The 21385-nt window shown below is 32.5% G+C and overlaps 1 protein-coding gene across 1 annotated transcript in view; it reads right to left on the reverse strand.

The window, feature by feature from the left end:
* Window positions 1–21385, reverse strand: part of pxb (putative Hedgehog signaling attenuator pxb) — a 199067-nt gene that overhangs the window by 72353 nt on the left and 105329 nt on the right. Inside the window, exon 3 of the mRNA XM_089706718.1 lies at window positions 14666–14693. The gene's annotated coding sequence lies outside the window, so the exon portion shown is untranslated. The remainder of the gene's footprint in view (window positions 1–14665; window positions 14694–21385) is intronic.

Consider the following 21385-nt stretch of genomic DNA (forward strand, 5'->3'; position numbering starts at 1 on the left):
TCATGTGTCATACATGACCATACATACAGCAAATACATCTTCAGTACTAAGAATTATTTTGTAGGCAGCTAAACTTTATCGTCCTTTTCAATTTTAGTACTCACTAGCCCCTGGGCGAATGACACACTGTACACCGTAAACAAGCGTTTTTATTGTTATTGGATTGAATTATAGGTACGATAAATAACATGCTATTATGTGGACGCAGCTTTATGGTGTTATTTGCAGGTGCAAGAATTGTTTGAAATCTAGAAGTTAAGACTTTTCAATTTACAATCACTTACCAGCGATTAAAATGGAAGTGTATAATATTAGTGTACCCATAATATAGGATACTAGCTTTCCGCCCGCGGCTTCGCCCGCGTTTTCAAAGAAAAACCCGTTCCCGTAGGATTTCCGGGATAAAACCTATCCTATGTCCTTTCTCGGGTATCAAAATATCTCTATACCAAATTTCATGCAAATTGGTTCCGTAGTTGAGGCGTGATTGAGTAACAGACAGACAGACAGAGTTACTTTCGCATTTATAATATTAGTATGGATAAAAACAGCTCTTGTTATCTTTATTACTAGAAACTATAGTATTAATGACACACCTAAATGTATTGAGAAACATTATATTATTAACTAAATAAATGTCACTACAATACCTTCTAGAAGATTCAATAATCTGGCTTTAGTTTCCATTATATCACTGAACGCAACAATACAATGAGAGAATATTCTGAAAATACCATTCATTATATTGTTATGTGTATCGCAAATTTCACGAACGATACATGAAATGAGTTCCTTGTTCATATAATTTGAATTCGTACAACCAATTCAAATTTCCAATATAACTGCCAAAGGCAATAACTTTAGGAGGCGTAATAACGTTGTGAATACAATAATTAGCAAATCGAAGCTTTACTGATTAGAGCCTGACAATTGCACAGTCGAATCCAATGGTATTAACCCGGAAAATAGCATTTATCACACACACGTAGATGCCAAAATAGCGTGCAGACAGCACGGTGACAGTCCTCTATTACTGGACATATTGACAGAACCAGGACACAACTAACGACATCGACAGAATTCGCCCAAATATTTGTCCGTCCAATTAAACAAATGAAATTCAATGTAGCTACAACACTTGGAACGAATTTAGGGGAAATGAACGCCGGAAAGAAAACAAACGCACGGGTTGGCTTGTTATGACATCTGCCACGATAGACAAACGGACAATGCGATGAATAAAAAACGTAACGAATTGTTCGTAGTAATGCTCGCTGACGACATAGGAAAGTGGGACAGGAACTGTAGAACACAGATTTATATAAATAGGCAAAACATGTCAACAAGGGCCCGTTCTAAGAAAATTTCGTATCTTCAAGTTTTCGACTGTGTTTGTGTTTCTTTTTATTAATCATTCTGACTAACTGTCTTCTTACATGACTTCACTGCATTATGAAATATGTATTATGTTTTTCTTTCGTCGAAATTGGTTGATTTCATCTGACTCCGAAAACTTATTAAATTCAAATCAACAAATTGCATCTATTATTGTTTCAATTTACTATATTGATTATCAGAAAATATTAAAACACACTACTTTATTTATCTATACTAATATTATAAAGAGGAAAAGTTTGTAATTATGTAATTATGTATGTATGTTTTCACGCATAAACCTCTGAACCGATTTTGATGAAATTTGGCACATACAATCTGTAGACCCTGAGAAAGAACATAGGCTACCTTTTATTGCGAAATATGTACCACGGGCGAAGCCGGGGCGGACCGCTAGTACCTAATATTTGTCAGAACCTAAACAATTGTTTTACGCAGGACATATTTTTTACAACGCCAACTTCTACATACATCACAATTTTTTGCCTCCATTTTAAAACGCCATGTTTCAACTTTCTTGTTTTGTTTTCGTTTCAATTTTACTTTACTTTTGTCATATTTCAAAGTAGGTTAATCGAAAGGGGGTTTTTATACTCTATTGTTTAAAATAGTGCATTTTTATTCGTCCTTTGAAATGTATATAAAACATACTCATAAAAATTCAGCAGCAGTTAACAGCTTTATCGCAGAGATGAAAACAATGTTGATGTTTTTAATATAACGAACAATGCTGAACAATTTGTTTATTCATAAAATATTAACTTTCCAATCAAAAATAATGACTGAATAATGACGTAGGTTTTATGATAAAATGCGGGAAATAGGAGTGAACGGAGATAGTAAAATAATACGATTAAAAGAGGAAAGCCAAGAAAAAGGTATAATATTTCAGTATTCATTTTACTAAGTTTACTTAATTGAATGATATTATGCAAAAATAATAAAACGTCTATCTTTAGAGTAATTTCTCTACAAACATTTTATGCTACGTCCCTATAATAAAAATGAACATTGTTTTTTCTAAATATTTGTACAAAAATCTCATCTGTTACGTTTTAAATTTAGTTTTTTCTTTAAACATAGGTATAGTACCTATCCTCAAAGACGTAAAGGTGATTAGTATAATATCTGTTTTGAAAAAAATGGAAAAGCTTCTAAAAAATTATCGTTAACTGTCTAAAGAAGTGCCTCATATTATATTATGTATATGTAAATGAAAAATCCATTTTGTGTATCTATAAAACCACATCGATCGGCACTGCCCGCACAATAAAAAAAGGCGACAGCTGTTACCTGTATCTAATAAAGTAGAAATTTGGACGGACATTATCCATTATCTTAATTTTGATACGCTTACAAAAGAGCGTAAAGTGCGACATATGCTAGGATAACCGTTTGCTTTGGAATTAATCGATTTCCTGCTTGGCGACAAAAATAGTTCACATTTTGAACCACGTACGTTAAAAGAAGTCAAAACAGAGATAATAAAGTTTAAACTTTTTAACGGACTTTAAACGCGATTTATTCATTATAATAATAACCCGTTTTAAACACTTTACAGCGAGCGAGGTTACGGGTTGCCTGGCACACAGCCTGCGTTAAAAAGATTTTTATTTTTAGACTCGCAAAAAATAAAACACGGGAAAAAACTAAAACAGAAATCACGCATATAAAAATGTTTAAAGAAACTGTTCTAAAAGATGTATCACAATGACCAATCGAATAAACGGACCACCTCGTATATCCACATTTACCTTCACAGTTAGTCATAAAACAACACGATAAGAATACACTCTCATAATTAACATCGACACTCAAAAGGTAAATAAAAGAGAGCCAGAAGCATGTCATCGGAATGTCAAAACCATTAAGCTGTTTCAGACTTCATTGTCGCAAATAACAGTAAGGCATAAATTGTCGTCGGCAAACCAATAAAAGAGAACATCAGTAGCCATCTATTATATGCTATCTTGCATCATGACAAGTGACCAGTGACGAAAAAAAAGGTACCTTCTTCGTTAGTGAACCTCAAAAGATAGGCATCGATTATTTCCTAGAAGACCCTTCGATAAAAATATTTGTTTCGCCGTTGTCACTTCACAGTGTTATGCGCTTGACGATTTTGGAACTGTCAACTTTAGAGGTTATAAAATAGCTTAACTGCTCAATTTAAGAAATTAAATAATACTACTAGATCTGGTGTTTCTTATCGAATAGATCCAAACATTGGCCTTAATATCAGTGACATACAAAACGTAAATAATATAAGAACTATCTCCAATAGTATTGTATATTATCCTGCGATTGGATTTAATAGTTTTCTGCATCCCATATCAATTTTGAATTACAAGCATTGCTGAATGGAGCGTAAAGAATGACGAAAATTAAAGGATACATTTGACCGCATATATCTACCATTAGTTCAGTTATTTCGAAATTCGAATGCAAGAATTTCCGAAATAGAACGACCTCGTTGGAGCGTATCTAAGTGGTAATAAAAGTAAAGTATTTATACATTAAGCTCCTAATATTGTTACGGTTTAATAAACTTTCAAGAGGAAGCTATGATTGCTGCGGTTTTTGCAGATCTTCTCAACTTATGCACGAATTCATTTGTTATTTTTGTGTTTCCGACCTTTGCGCTCTATTCGTAAAAGAGGATCATAGAAATAACGATAATATGGGATCATAAAATGATGCTTTTATGTTAAGGCTATTTTGATATATTATGTACTTTTACTGAAGTAGGCCACCGTGAGGTTTTAAATTTTATCTAGTTAAAAAAAATGTATTGATTTATGTTTTACCGTGCTCCACGGTTTTACCCGCAGTGCTCCGCTCCTGTTGGTCGAAATCCTTTCTCGATGAATGGGCTTTCTAACACCGAAAGATTATACATATTTCAAATCGGACCAGTAGTTACCGAGATTACCGCATTCAAACAAACAAACTCTTCAGCTTTATAATATTAGTATAGATTGCAGTTAATACCGTTTGCTAGAGATATTATAGACTCAGACAATAAACTGATAAAATTTCTTACAAACGTTTTATTGAACAATATCATAAAATAAACAAATTAATTAATCCATAATAAAACTCACAGTTCTCACACACATCAATAGAACCGCGACATTCTGTTATAGATAACAAACGCGTTTTCACATAATAAAGTCTTCAACAAATTGTGTGCTAAATTGAGTCAAAATTTTTCCAAGAACACCTCATTCTCGGAGATTGTCAATAATTTTGTAGCTACATAAATTGAGATATCTTCAACCGTTTATCGATGATTGTCACCTTTTTTTTCTACTTCAGGTAGAGGTTTAGCTTCGGCATATGGTTCTGTAGATTGTATTTCTTCGAAATGATTGATGACCCAGTAAATTAGTGCAGGATTAACGCATGGTCGAGTTTTTAAACATCGTTCATAGGTGTTGATGTTATTATTTCGTGGTGAATACAAATGATATATTTGAGTTTATGGTCGTGTTCGCTTTGTATCAAAAGTTTTAATGTCTTTATTAAACATCTGTCTTTATAGAGAGATACTTTTAAATTCAAGCAAGTAGGAAGTGGAATAAATTTGAGTAATAAGTTTTTTCAGTAACTACGGTATATTATTCTGAGGAGTAATATTAACACAAGATAAACACGCGTTTGATAATTCATTTCTTTCAGTATAATATATCTTCAGTATATTATGTAAATGAACTTGTATAATATTAGAACTATATATTGCACAGTCTACATTCTTTGTGTTTGCTCTTAGTTCTAGATTCTATAATATTATATTACTAACAAAATTATAAGATAACAATAACGTTATTAATTGTATAAGAAAGAAGTATATAGGTACGATTGAAAATATGTAATTATTAATACTAAACATATTAGTATTAATTTTCCATTTTTTCCCCTGAAATAAAAGCCTTTAAAAATCCAGTATTATATTCAAACAGAAGAAAAAAATTCATTTTATAAAGCGATTATAATAAATTTGTGCCGCGTTTTAATTCACTGTCCCATATTTTATTTCTAGCCATATAAATATTCTGTATTTCTAATCCAACGATCCATTCCAGCGAACCAAGTTAATCCGTTCTACTTCAGCGATTTTCTAAAGAATAATTCCATTTATTTGGCTTAGTTTCAAGTGAGATACGAATTTACTTCAGCAAGGAAGCGATTCGGCGATGTGTCGTTTGCTAGCGCTTAGTACTGGCTGTTAGTTACTAGACTGTCGTCACGTGTACAAAGCAATTAGTGGTGTATAGTGTATAGGTTCTTTATTGTATTAGTACATTTTTCCTTTGTTCTGTATTGTAGCTATATTGTACGCTGTACGTTTTAAAGATGCTGGATTGTTTTATCGACTGATTATAGTGTTTTTTTATTACTTCTTAGAATAAAAGTTTATTTATTTATTTTCCTGTCTTCATCAAGTCAATTATAAGCAAAAACATTCACACGTTTTTTTCGCTAGAGATAATATTATGAGCCATTTACTCTTTCAGTACTCAGAATTTGATCAAACTCTGTTTAGCCTAGGCTCAATTATTTTGCATGGAATATATAAACTTGTATAAAACAGAAAATAACAAACAATATCTCCTAGAGAACAGTCGCGTGATAAATATAAATTGCCAACCTAACCCAGCCACAAATTTACGACGACTAAGCAACAGTTACTAAGCCCTTGTAAATCACGCTGAGACTATCCAGTGTCGCCGCGTTAACTGTTAAGATAACGAGTTTACCTAACCCTGCTAAATGTGTTTGTTCTTGTCCGAGTCTAGCTCATATAGCTCATAGTTAGGCTCCGGCTACATTAGCGGGCTATGGCGTTAAAGCGATGAATAATAGATCGGTGAAGATGATGAATCTTGTATGGTTGCTAGTGAACTGGAGCATATTAAAATATCACAATAACACCTTGAAGGAAAAAAGAAAGATCAAGTTCGCTTCACCCAGTCGGTAAGAACATCGCGCATGTTTGTATATTACTAGCTGTGCCTCACGGTTTTATCTGTATTGCGTAGCTCTAATATAGAGACTATAGCCTTGCTCGATAAATGGTCTATCTAAAAATGAAATAATTTTTCATATTTTTAACTAAATAAGTAAATTCTTCAGCTTTATAACATTAGTAAGAATAAATGTTTTAGCACAGCAACTCTACACGAATCTTCGCGCGATAATGTAGCCGTAGCATTACGACTAAACACTGCGTACTTAATGATATAGAATTTAGTACTGTGAGTTATCGATTTTGTATTGCAAATATTACTCGATTGACCGGGCTTAACGGTATCTAGTTACGACTTTCCGCGTTCGAGTTTTAATGGTACCTATTGTTGAAATCTATTTCAGCTAGAAGTGCATCCACAGTATTACAATAGGAAATAATATTGTAATACTGTGGTGCATCTTTATATGCTTGTGAATATAGTTATGGTTATTTTATATTTGTGAAATAAGGAAGTTAACATAAACACAGAATTTCGGTGTTTTCTTTAAAAAATATCGCTTTTTTATATTAAATATCTACTTATTATTATCTTATAACCAGTTATACGATAATATTTCGTATTAGTCAATGTCATGTTGCACGAAGCAGTTGAGATCGTTGTATATAATGACATTCAGAGGTCTTATTCATAATATTTTAACCAGGAATGGATCCCAAGATCTCTTACGCTGAAACCATTGCACTATTATGGTCAACTATTACCTAATTCTATTTCAAGAACGAATCCATTTTATTGGTTGCAATAAAACCAGAAACAAAGCCACAGATAACATAAAATATTACCAAGTAATTGTGCTTAGCGTTCAATAGCTTAGAATTTATGCAGATAACATAGGTATAGACAAAATAAAGTCGAACATTCGTGTCAAGTATAACTTAAGTATTTTTACGATGATAGTTAACTTTTACGGTTGGTCCGGTGAGGGTGTTTATTTTTAGTAGCTTGAGCGAATTTCGTTTTCCTTCGAGTTGGATTGTTGCTTGTAACTTTAAGTTATGAGAGTGAAGTAGTTTTGTAACGTGTACTTGTATTATTTTTATATTTTTTGTAGTTGTAGGATATAAAATTTTGAAACAGGTAAAGAGCGTTTCTTGCAGGCAATGTTGGCAGGTGTTCATGATCATAATATTTATGTGAAAATAAATCGATCTGGTAATTTACGTTTAAATTTATATTCTAAAAAAAATTGTAACAGAATATGAATACCTACATAATATTTTTAATAAGTATATTAAATTTTGATAAATTTATAATATACGTAATATAGGTAATATTATAGTCTTTTGACTTAAGCGCGTCACACACGGTGAAGATACTATGATATTTTATCTTAAGATACTGTTATATTTTATATTACAGTATCTTAAGGTATCCGGTATCAGCGTTCTGACCATCATTTTTCTTTTTGTCATTGCGTACTAAAACCCCTGTAGAACCGCCATCCTGTTACAATTGACCCGAAACACTGACACAAAATTTCGGGTCATTTATATGGATACTGTAATATAAAATATAACAGTATCTTAAGATAAAATATTATAGTATCTTCACCGTATGTGACGCGCTATATTCACATAATAACAAATTAGTTATTAGAGTATGTAAATTTTATATAGAAAATAATATTATCTTTCAACAAAGTAAAGTACTCAACAACTAAGCAGCAAACTATAAAAAAACAATACTATTAACTACTAAATAAAAATATTACTAGTCATTATGACAAGTGTTTAACAATTTTACGAGCCGAAAAGGTTTTACTTTATTTTTTTTAAATCGTAAACGTCTTTGTGATGTCTATGGCAACAACATGTGTTTGGCGCCAGAACCTAAAACAACAAAATTTTAGCGCCATCTTTTGCTTTGCATCAAGTGCTTTTGTGTGTTTGTCAGTTGGTAAATAAATATCTGAGTGTAGTACGATAGATACGTGAGGTAGGTCATGGTTTTTAATTGATTTGATTTAGTTTATATTTTATTGTAAAAACAAGAAGCTTTGATTGAAAAATCATCTTTAAGCATCATAGTTCGATTTAATATTTTAATGGTAGTATTAATAGTAGAACGAAAAAATATTCTTCGTGTTCATTCGTGGTATTGTAAAGAAAAATTTCGATTAATCAGTAATAAGGTCATATTATTATCATAAAAGGTAACAAATTAATGCTATTCAATCAATCTGGATAACATTAATTCATAACTTGATAGTTTTTTTTATCAGAACTCAATCTATGGAATTGAAACACAAGTTTTTCTTCTACAAACTAAAATATAAGTATTAATCCTTAACATGCATACAACACAATATTATACAAAGAAACAAATCAATCAAAATACCTGGCATGTCGTTCAAGTAAATACCGACACACTAGAATCTTGTGAATTAACCCCAAAATGAAGTACGAAATCACAATGACGTCATTCCTTCATTCGGGCCTTTATAACCCAAAGACATTTCTATAAGAATTATCACGCACAAATCGTTTTATTGTCGCGAAATAGCCTCAGAACCTTTGTCAACCATCCCTATTTGTTGATTTGATGTGAATAGTCAGAAATATCAAAAGAAATAATCGATTTATGTTTGGGGTACGTTTGACCATCTGTCCCTTGCAATATTGCTTTTTATTCACGCTTATGGGAACGACATAGGTGCAAAAGAGAAGTGAATAGTTTGATACTATTTAAATTTATTATTAAAATTGTAATGCTTTGAGCACACGTGTTTAATTATTATGATTTAATTACGGTTATTAATATGTCGACACGAGTTATTTATCCCTAATTGTGATTATATTTGCATAATTAAATTACGTATTATAATTAATTAATCCAAATATATCAGTTTTAATATAAAAATTGGTCTAGCACGTCTAATTTTAGTACATTTATTTTATAAGTACTTAAACGCTCGTAAGGAGACGTCTACAGCTATGAGATTTCTAGTGGCAATCCATACTAATATTATAAATGCGAAAGTAACTCTGTCTGTCTGTCTGTTACTCAATCACGCCTTAACTACTGAACCAATTTGCATGAATTTTGGTATAGAACTATTTTAATACCCGAGAAAGGACATAGGATAGGTTTTATCCCGGAAATCAAACGGGAACGGGAACTATGCGGGTATTTCTTTGACCGCGCGGGCGATGCCGCGGGTGGAAAGCTAGTTTAAAATATGCATAGAATAATATTTTTTAAAGATACATATATATTACATTATAGAAAACCTTTGAAGATTATAATATTATTGTCGCAAGGCAAGGCTATCGCAAGGAAATAATTCGCAAATAAATCTGTATAATAATTATTGTTAATACTACTATGTTACAAATAATGAAACTGCTATCCAAATCGGTGTTTAAAACTAAACTATGGTTATGTTGGTAAAACTATGTTATGACGATTCAAAAGTGCTTCTAGAAATCTAAATAAATGTTTGAGTTTGAAAGAACAAATAATCTGGTTTGATGAGTACATTACCACACCATCGCAATGAGCTATCAAAACGGCCCACTAAAATCTAATTTCGTAAAGAAAACTACGCACCATCTGCGCCAACCGCAAACTAAACCAGTGGCCGAACCTGACCAAAACTGAATAAAACATCACACGCATATGTTCAAACAAAAAACGCAACCCAAATTTATAACACGTCAAATTCGGAGAAATGGTTTCCTCGAGATAGAGACGTTATTTTTATATGAGAATACAATTAATTGTGCAGTCTTTCGGTACATCTGCCGCGTCTATTGTATGGTTTTTTCTACCTTTTCTACGGTATGGAAAAAGTTCGGAGATATTTTGTAGCGTTTTTCGTTGACCCACCCAGTTTGTGTTCTTTATTATTTTTTTACATTTCACCTCATGGTTGTGTGACTTGATTTTTATGGGTGCAAAGATCAGTTATTTTACTTTTAACTGAGGTGAAGGACCATGATAACAATCAAAACATGCAAGTCAACAGATAGTATAAAATCACACTATTTATCTACCATAATAATATTAGACAACCAAAAAAATGTATACAAATATCTTTTCCTTGCTTCCCTCTTAAATTTCTTAAACGCGTGTTTTTCATACTATACTTTGTTATTGTATTATGACGTCTGTTGTATATCTATTGTTGTGGTCGATCTAAACAGGTAGCGTTTATTTAGACTTCTTAAAATTATTGTGAATAGATTTTTTCAAACTTACGCCGCCTCAAAGATTCTTCTATAACTAATATCAATTATATAGTTAAGCTAAGACGTTGAAGAATCAATTGTAGAATTTAGAAAAATTCTACAATACTTTCTAAATTCTACAAATAGGTACAAAGTAATCATTACAATATTTAATATATATTCTACATTAAAACCCTATTACTTATATATACTCAATAGGTGATCAAAAGCAAAGCGTTTGTTGATTTAGAATATGTCATAGATACACTATCCGGTGCTCATTAAAATTCATGTAATCAATACGTTGTTTGTAGATAATTATACAAACAACTAATTCCGAGATGCTATATTTTACCGCTTTCGATACCAACTCGATTCTCATAAAATACTGATAATGAACTCGAAGCGAACTTATATTACATTTCAATTACCATATAAAATATAATCGCGCTTGAATGCAACTTCGATAATCATCTAATCAGGGATCATTCAATAACTTTTATTTCAATTCAAGCAAAGATTTAAAATCCACACAAATATCCCTCTAATACCGCAGCATTAAAGTTTAATTTTCACTGAAACCGGATAAGGCTTCAATCGAGTCCTGGTGTATTATCTTAAAGGAGTTAATATAGTCTATTTCTAGCACGTATCGTGGAAATAGAAAAAGGATTCGAAATTGAACTTTAACTCAATAGCATTAATGTCAACGTATGATAGGGCATTTAAGCGACGCTCCATTCCCAACCATCAAGTCCGATGAATCAATGATTGTACGTAATCGAGATTCGAACGCAAAACGATTTCGACTTTACGATGTGATCATGCTTCAGTGTTTCGTTAAAAAATAAGCTCCAAACAAAATGTTAATTTAATTTACCACTATTGTTTAGCCCGAATCAAACTTTTTACGAAGCCGGCAATATCTCCGTTTTATGCCCCACTGCTCGTAAACCATTTAAAAAACTTAACAGCTTAATTACGTACATATGTTAAAGTCAGACAACGATTTATAATTCAGCTTTGTACAACAATAAATTGTGGAGGAGACAATAAAGTTATTCGCGGGACACATAAAAAACGATTGAAGAAAACAAAGCGCATAATGAATTAAACAACATAATGAGCCGTCGATTTTGGGTTCGGGGAGTCAGACACCTGCGAAGGAACCGAAATGTCTTCATTAAAATGAGCGAGGCGAACAGGTGCATTTTGATTGGAAGCCCGAACACCGCTAGTTAAATGTATACTGCAATTCTGTTGTTATGTATATCAGATCGATCTATAATTATAGTTCTTCGCGGTCGAAGTTTTTTGTTCTATTTTAAAACCTTCGCTGGCTTAAAAACTCGTTCCGAATGCATATCTGTTGCCAAAAAAGTCTCGAAACGTGGAACGTTCGAAACAAATGCAAAGTATCCCGCAATTTGAACGGTTCCAGTGGGATTTTTAAAATCTCATCTCAGATTGCAGCTAACCCGCTGTATACACAAAGTCACGATCCCGGTAATTGTTTCGCTCGCTTCGTTGACAGGCACCCCGGGGACGCAACGATTGGCGGGATCTTGCAAGATGGCGTCCGACCTCGCCTGACCTATCCGTCAAGCGAAGACAGAACATCTGTTTTAACATGTCCGCTTGGCAGTTAATAAACGAGCCATATACAAACTTTTGAATTTAGAAATCTTTTTCTCAGAAGAGATCCGCGTTGACAGTTCGAGGCGTATTTATTAGGGATTTGTCTATGGATTCTTCGAACGCAAAGTATCCACTTAATGAAGTGATTTAAGCCGGAACGACAAGTGACACCTGTTTTCAAAACAAATCCATAAGTTAGAACATTTGATGATATATAGGAACTTCAACAGAACTCACACAATTAATGGTTGCAATTAAGCGATGAACAGGTAAATTTTCTTCCAACAAATGACTTTAAGCGAATAATTAGGGCGAAGTGTAAGAATATCACTCAAAAGGAATTAGAATTTTAAGCTATCCCCTCGCCTAATCAAGGTCTTAAGAGGAACAAATTATAAGGCGGATTAAATTGAATAAAGGGTATAATGGTCTTCGGGGCTCGCAATTTCCGTTCCTACCGAAATACTCCAAGAAATATGCAGTGAAACTTTGATTGTACATCACTTGGGCTTGTTTACAACAGTCGTTAGCATGTCAGACGATCATTCAGACATTCTTCTATTTATTACCCCTTACATTGTTTACGCAACGGCGTGGGAAATATGATTTATGTGTAAAAGTTGATAATGATGACGAAGAGCTTGATTTTGTTAAAATTACTTTTATTGTTCGCCGATGAAATGTTGTTGTTGTTTAAAGTTGGTGTTCTAGAGATTGAGTGGAAAATGAGAGTCGAGGTTGTTCGAATTATGCGAAGGTTTAATATTTTACTAGGTTATTGCTTTGCTCGCATATTGCAGATGATATCGTGACTATTGTAATATAGCGATGCATCTACTGTTTCCACAGGGGAACATGTCATTTAAATGAAAACTATTATTGTATTAAAATTAAACATTTAGATGATTTGAATTATAATTTTACCCTCATCATCATAAATCAGGACGTACGGCAACCGTAACTAATAACTATTATTGAATTACAATCTGATAACTTCATCAAATTCGGTGATCATAATATAATCACGTACGTTTCGCACGTGTCACCTGAATATAGGTCAATGTAATAAATAGATCGCAATAAATAAATAATCAAAGATACGGAAACTCTGAAGAAGAAGATAATTACAGTATAAGGTTACATTACGGAAATACCAGAATATAATACAGTTAACAGACCAAAACAACCTGCTAGTCAAAGTAATTCGCTTAAATCCTACAGGTATTAACTCGATTCATATTGTTGTAAACTTTGCTTACTGTATGATTGATGTATTAATTTCAAACGCAAATCAACAGTTTTTAATGCAGTAATTTTTTAAGTGTCTTATTTCTTTTGTATTAATCTATCACTGACATGATGTTGCTTCTAACGAATAAACTAAACAGTAACAATTTGTATTCATTGGCTGTTTAGCTACTGTCCTGTCGTTCACCTATAGCTTATAAATTACAGGCATTCTCACAAATACAACAACATACAGCCCTGCAGTATCTTTAGTCCAATATAAAGTCCAAAAAGCTACATTCAACAAATCATCATCGAATTGAAAAGTCAAGAGTGTCAATGCATACAGTATTATATGAAATGCACCATGAATTATAGGGAGCGGAAATTTCTGTCTTGGAAGTCTCAATTCACTTGTCTTTCCCGAATGCAGATGTCAAAGGGGAATTAATTGCCTCATAAGAGCTACGTTTCTGAGATTGTGGACCGCTTTTTGTAGGTTTTCCTGGCAAATTAGTTGAGCTTGGATTTAAATGCTTTAAGATATTAGAGTATTTGAGTGAGGATAGTGCTAATTTGTTTAAGGTATGTATTAGAAGTTAGGCGTGTGTACCTCTATGTGATAAATAAATAAACTTTTGATTGTTATTCAGCTAACTATCATTAGAAGTAATATTTTTATAAGCAATAAAACATTTCCTAGATGAATAGTTTAAGTCGAAATTAGTCTTAAGTAGTTGTTTCCTGGTTGTTCTACGGTGTTCTGAATATTGTTTTTTTTTATTGTAGGATAGGGACCTTGACCATTATCTCGCCTGATGGTAAGCTGAGACCTTCAATTTGAAATAGTCTGATATAAATAATTTTGTCTAATAGCGCATGCGTTTCAATAACAAAATAATACTTACAACACCCATTATAAATGTAACATCTATTAACAACATTATAATTTACACTACTCATAAATTTTATTTAAAAGATCGTAATAGTAAATCTACATCGTTCCGTATTTATCATATTTTGATAATGACGGGCAAATAAAACCCATGTTTTTATTACAAGCAAATGTGGCAATGCTAACGCGAAATTTATTGCGTTGAAGTACAAATAAACTGCGATAAAACATAAAATTTTATGACCTGCTTATTTTCTGCTCGTAAATTTTTGTGTAATATTTTTCAACGAAAGTTTAGATTTGCTTACCTGTTTGATGACTTCATTCAAGGTGTATCTGTAACAAGAATAATTAATTTAATAGATGATTCATATTTTAATGATTGGCACAAAAATTAATACAAGTATAGGAACAGTAAGGTATACAGCATTTTGGTAAAAAAGAGCGTGTGTGCCTTGCACACGTGTCAGAAGTGAAACTTCTTTGGCAAGATACAAAGATATCAAAATCGTCGCCTTACTCCTTGACGTGACAGTATTGTCATGACTCTACTTTTAAATTTAACTCCTAACGCGTATAAAGAAGTTCCACTTCAAAAATCCGGCTTTTATTATTCAAATGAAAAATAACTAAAAAAAACGTGATACTGCAACTGTTCAAATCGGAAAAAAGTAGGTCCATAAAATCTTAATCATCAAACAATTGTATCATCAGAAACCAGAAAATATTTTCAAAAACAACTTTTACAGAATCACGTGGTTCCCGCTTAGTTCGATACGTGATCGTTGTACGGAATTAAATGTTGGCTGTTGGACAATGTTAACATTTCCCAAGCGATGAAAATTAAACTTTTAATGAGTGAATGTTTGAAATAATCAACGGAGATTAGGGTTTTCAATAATGGCTAATTGTGGTTGACATTTTAGAAAGTGTTAAATTAGCAGGCGAATAATTTAAGTATATTTAGAAAACACATTTCGTCATAAAAATTCGTCACTCATGTGGTTGCCTTCTTTGATAAAAATTATTTAATAATGCTTTGATAAAATTATTCCTTCTACTTAAACCTTTAAACATTCTCAAATAGAATTAGAAAATTTGTTTAAGTCTAGACTACGCAATAAACACGTTACATTCTAGTTTTACTACCTGATCTATGTTTTACGGATCCTCTGTATTTTCAAATAAAGTAAAAACAATCCATCTCAGTATACAAAGTAACAACATCTCTTCCATAATTTCATAACACCACAAACAAGCAACGTCGTATATTCTTACAAAAATCGAGAACATTATGTGATAGATCACTTTTTCATCATCCACATCATTACCAATTGCTACAAAAACGTGCTTTAATGATCCCACTTTCAATCCCTTCGCACGTTATTTCTTTTACCTGGAAGGCAAGCGCATCTTCCAATTTCTAAATCCACCCATCTCTTTTCTCCCTAACAACTTCCCTATCCCCCTCTCGCTCCTTCTTAGAACCTTATGCGGCGCTCTGAGCAAACAACATACGTTCAGAATTAAGCAATTATAGTTAATTTCGAATCTCCCCATGGCCGGTCTTGTCGGCAAGAGAATGTGTTATTTTGAATTGTAATTTGTGAGAAGGCATCCGCCTGAGCAGCTGTAAATTATACACCGTATATAGGTAATTTTTAAGTGGAGTATTAGAGTACTACTGGAACTGTTACGCTTCACAAAGCATGACTTTTGATATCGCTTATGGGAACATTAGCCAGCCCACATCTCTTCAATTTGGCCCGTAGACCATACAACATTTTTTCAAAAAGGTGATCTATTCCACACGTACACAATTCCAAAAACAAAACTCGATGAAGCATAGACTATAAAAACCTAATCGAATAAATGGACCATTAATTCAAACAGCGCTCGATCGAGACGTCAAATCGAATACCATTTGAAAATTTCATTATGCATTCCACCGAAGAAAAAATAGTACGTCGGATACGGAATTTGAAACCATAACGACAAAGTGATTAATATTCTTGTGGTTCGGATGACACTAGCACCACCAACTCATGTAATATGATTGGACGTATTCATATAAATTAAAACACCGGGCGGAGTCTATTGGTATAATTAAAAAGCATAGATTATTATCGCCTTTCCAACCAGCCAGGTTTCCGGCGCGTAATTGTTAATAGGCCAGTTTCAAATAGGTTTTTTAACGAACATTGTTTTTGTAAAGCACGCGAGGGGTAACGAATGCGCTATACAAAATGGAGTAGTAAAATCAATGTTTAATTTTTCTTTTGTATGTTAAAGTGGGGGAATTTATTATGAATGGTAATTTTTAATTTGATTATTAAATTCATCCATTGTATTAAGATTTTTCATGGAGATAGTAAACAATTATTATAATTCAGGTGTATTTCGTTCCAATGAATAAGCCAATGAATATAACTAAAGCTTTTGAGGCAAGCAAGCAATGTATGAATAAAACACAAGTTATACAAAAAATTTATACATATTAATAACCTTGAATTCAAAGGATTAAAATATTGTGCCCTTTGACCACTGAAATTTTATTCTAGGTAAGTAAATATCCTTCCCATTCCTTCCCATCAACCCAAAATACATGCACATGCATGTGAAGGTGAAAAAGAACACGATTTAATACATAATATCAATACAATACATTTGACACACAATACATGACCGCCTCCTCGGTACAGTGGTTGGCGCGTGAGCGTAACACCAAGGGGTCCTGGGTTCTATTCCCGGTGGAGACGAAGAAAAAAAAATATGTCTTGGTCTGGTAGGACACAGAAGACTGATCACCTACTTGTCCCTAAAGAAAATCGATCAGTGAAACAGAATATGTATAATGCATCTGCCCCACTAGGGGACATGGGACTTCACTATAAAGTATAATACAATACATTTGATTTACATGATCCAGCTTTGAAGGTGGAATACATTCAATACTTATTGCATAGCTAGTGTATCCACAAAATAATAAATTAAACACTAAGATATTTTTCATCTCTAGTCACTAAGCAAATAACATTATTTTGCAACCGAATACTGGCAAAATGAGTCACTTATCACAGGAGATGCGGGTGTTTATCTTGTCTTGATAAATTATCCATGTACCGGTGATGTTAGTACTATGTCAAGTGTTATGATTACAGAGTAATTCAGAGGTATCTTTATAGATATAGGTATCATCATCATTCATCAGACCATTATGTTCCCACTGCTGGGACATGGGCCTCCCCTAAGGCATATAGATAGGTATCCTTATATGAGCAGTGATCAATCTTTTAAAATAATTATCTTAAAAGAATTATAAGTAAATTCTAGTACCTATCACAGATCGCTTAAGATGAAAGAGTAGGTGCTTAATTTTTGACTCGAAGCTCAACAATACAGAAATTAAAAGAAATATTCACAAAAATATATTATGTTCCACACAATAAAGAAAATAGAGACTGATGCTTCATGTTGTTATTTTCTGGCATAAACCTACATTTTAAGGAAGATCCATAATAATTTTCATAACAACTATGAACTTACGCTTGAAATCTCGCGATTGAAAATGGACTAGTGAATTATCTAAAATAACTGTAAATTTTGCAGTTTCACAGATAATTATTGTAAAGTTTTTAGTGCAGAAAAATTCTAGATCCAGGAAGAATTCGCCAGTTCGCAACTAAACCGGGAAAGTGAACATAAAGACAGATCGTAAATTATTAACAGCCCGCATTTCCTCTAGCATGCTATTACTGTAACACCCGTGTTATTTGCTTTATGTTCTCGAATATTCTGATATTGTTTGGGAGATCGTTCTGATTATATAGGATAATGAACCTAGTATGTATTGATTTTAGGAAGCTTGATTATAATGGCTTCATTGATTTGTCTCTATTGGTAGGTTGCTCTGAGTAATAGATCTACCAGTTATTTATACAAATACCTTTTTTAAGAGTTTACTTATTAAAAATGGATAGTCAGGTTGTTGGCTGTGGACCTAAGCGCGAAGGCCAGACTGATAATGAGCGATGGTAAACTCTGTAAGAGTTGAGAAGCACAGCTGAGTGTAGACCTTTTGACATCAATCCTTTGGTATCAAAAGTTGTAATTGTTTAGTTCTTAATTTAAGTAGAGTTACAATGTTTTGTGGCAATAAATGTATTCTGTTCATAAATATACAAACACAAAGGCAGTTTAGATTTTAGTTTTATTCTATGTACATATATAATATGTATAGGAAAGTATATATATTAAGAAAATATATGGAACGGCTGACACGTCTTTAATAACATATTATTTAATATCCGAAGGATATAGCCAATGTTTTTGTAGAATGTTTCGTAGAATAAGTAAAAAGCCTGAACCTTATTTCTCAACTATATTATGAAGGAAGCTTTCGTTGATAATACAATATGTAGGTAAACATATTTTTACGTTAAATTAAAAACAACAATAGTTTAAAGGTTTGTACTTAGCTAGCTACAGCATACGATTAATTAATACTACTATATACTAATAAAAATTTAATGCCGCTTAAAGTAGATAAAAAAGAAGCACTTAGAACTATCATCAGACAATAAAGTTTGTTTTCTTTCTTTCTTTCTATATTTACAATTTACATGATAACTTCATTTAAACCGAACTTAATACTGCAAACTTAATACTGAAAGAATTTAATACTGCAATCAATTGACAGTTCATTTCTCATAATTTACATTGCCACCTCTATTAATTATATAGTTAGTTACAAGCTAGTATTACTGCAGTTATTCATAGCCCGTATAATTGTGTTATTAACCATGCAAACACTATTCCTGTATTAACTGTAAAGCGCTATAAACACCTCGTTCAGAATTTGCATCACAAAGCTGGCGACTAATGACTGATAGTTTGCCTTTATAATGTATGATTAATAATAAAAAAGTATCCTATTTTATGCCCAGGATAATAAGGTATAATTATACCAAGTTTCATCGAAATCGAACCTTTAGTTTTCACGTGATGCCTTCAGACAGACAGACGGACAAAAATTTTTTTAATCACATATTTGGGTTTGGTATCGATCCAGTAACACCCCCTGCTATTTATTTTTTCAATATTTTCAATGTACAGAATTGACCCTTCTACAGATTTATTATATATGTATGTATAGATGTAATATTGAAGTTTTAAAAGAGCAACTACGGAGTTGCCGGTTTTTCTACGCAGAAACTGTGATCGGTGATAAATGGTAACACTATTGTATGACTATTCAAAAGTGCTTCTAGAAGAAGTCTAATTGCATGAAAAAAAAGTATGAAAGGATATAATATATGGCTGAAAATTTTGTTTATTTAAACGCGCTTAACTCAGGAACGCCTCCTTGGTACAGTGGTTGACGCGTGAGCGTAGAACCGAGGGGTCCTGGGTTCGATTCCCGGTGGAGACGAAGAAAAAAAAATGTCTCGGTCTGGCAGGACACAGAAGGCTGATCACCTACTTGTCCCTAAAGAAAATCGATCAGTGAAACAGATGTATGAATAATGCATCTGCCCCTTACCCCACTACGGGGACACGGGACTTCACTAACTCAGGAACGACGGGTTCGATTTGAAAAATCCTTTCAGTGTTAGATATCCCATTTATCGAGGAAGGATATTATCACCCTAAGACAAATTATACGTGCGGAACAATGCGGATAATTATTATTATATTATTTTATCTATAAACTTCTCCGCTTTTGATAAAGAACATATTATTCAGTCTATGAAAGCAAATTCCCTTCAAGCCTACTTCTAAGTAACTTACAAAAGGTTTCTGGTATCTTCAAATAGATTAAAACTTCAAAGAATTAAAACCAACCACATTAAAAGCGCAAACAAATCAAAATGTCTCCACATTTCGCAAAAACAATTCCATTTACCAAATTATAATTAACGGTTCAGTGCTGTTTTCAAATTAAGTGCCGAATTTTATTAACAATGTACTTGTTCTCGAATATATTTACATTAAACAAATAACAAGGTAAAAATTATTATGCATATTGCCGCTGGCCGCATATTCATTCGCTGAAATAATGCGTATATTAAATATGTATACAATATTAATGTCCAGTGTTCTCTTGTTAAAATCTCGTTTCGTAATTAAGTGTTTGCGCATTTGATTTTGTTTTATATGTATACTTAAATAAAGGTTAAGTTTGTTTGAACGCGCTAGTCTCAGGAATCTTTCTCTGGTTCGAATTGAAAGAAATGGATAGTCGTAAGACTAACTGCACCTCTTTGATATGTCTAAATTTACTTATATCTATTATTGAAGTAAAACTTCTTTATCGGGGTTGGAAAAAAATTTAGTGTAACATTTTTTCGTTACGCGTGACATTTTTCCGTTACGCGTGACATTTTTCCGTTACGCGCCATCTTTTTCTTATCCCTACCACGCATGATTTGAAAAATAAGGTCATAAAGTAGTTTCACTTCTTACGTGTGTACACTAGTACACGCACACATTTTTTTTTTACTTTAATACTATATTGAGGTAGTATTATCTAAAATATGAAATCCTTACAGCTTCATTTATGTCCGTTTTGCTGAACATAATTTTAATTTACTTCCTAATTATAAAAATAATTTAAAATTGATAAAATGAATTAGTGAACAATTTCTCTTTCAAGTAAATTGTATTTTGTTAAGAATACAAAAAGAAAGAAAAAAGTCATGAAATGTTAAAATTAGGGATGTAACGATACATGATTTTGCCGATACGATACCGATACCGATATTTTTAGTAATGTATCGGCGATACCGATACCGATACCGATATCGATGGCTTGGTAGAAAAATAAATATGTAGTGAATTATGCATAAAAAGTTACCAACATTTAACAGAGACAACTGTTAATCGTATTTTTTTAAATAAAAATGCCAAATCAAAAAACAACAAAACCATTTATTTTAGTATTATTATTTTACGAAGTCAGTTAAACTTTAAGTAATACACATACAATCAGTACCTAATAAAAGTTTACTATTCTGCCATCCTTTAAC

This window comes from Colias philodice, chromosome 18 (genome assembly GCF_061535455.1).
Source record: "Colias philodice isolate Cphi_HAF_F1 chromosome 18, ilColPhil1 Martin Lab GWU primary, whole genome shotgun sequence".
Classification (NCBI taxonomy): domain Eukaryota; kingdom Metazoa; phylum Arthropoda; class Insecta; order Lepidoptera; family Pieridae; genus Colias; species Colias philodice.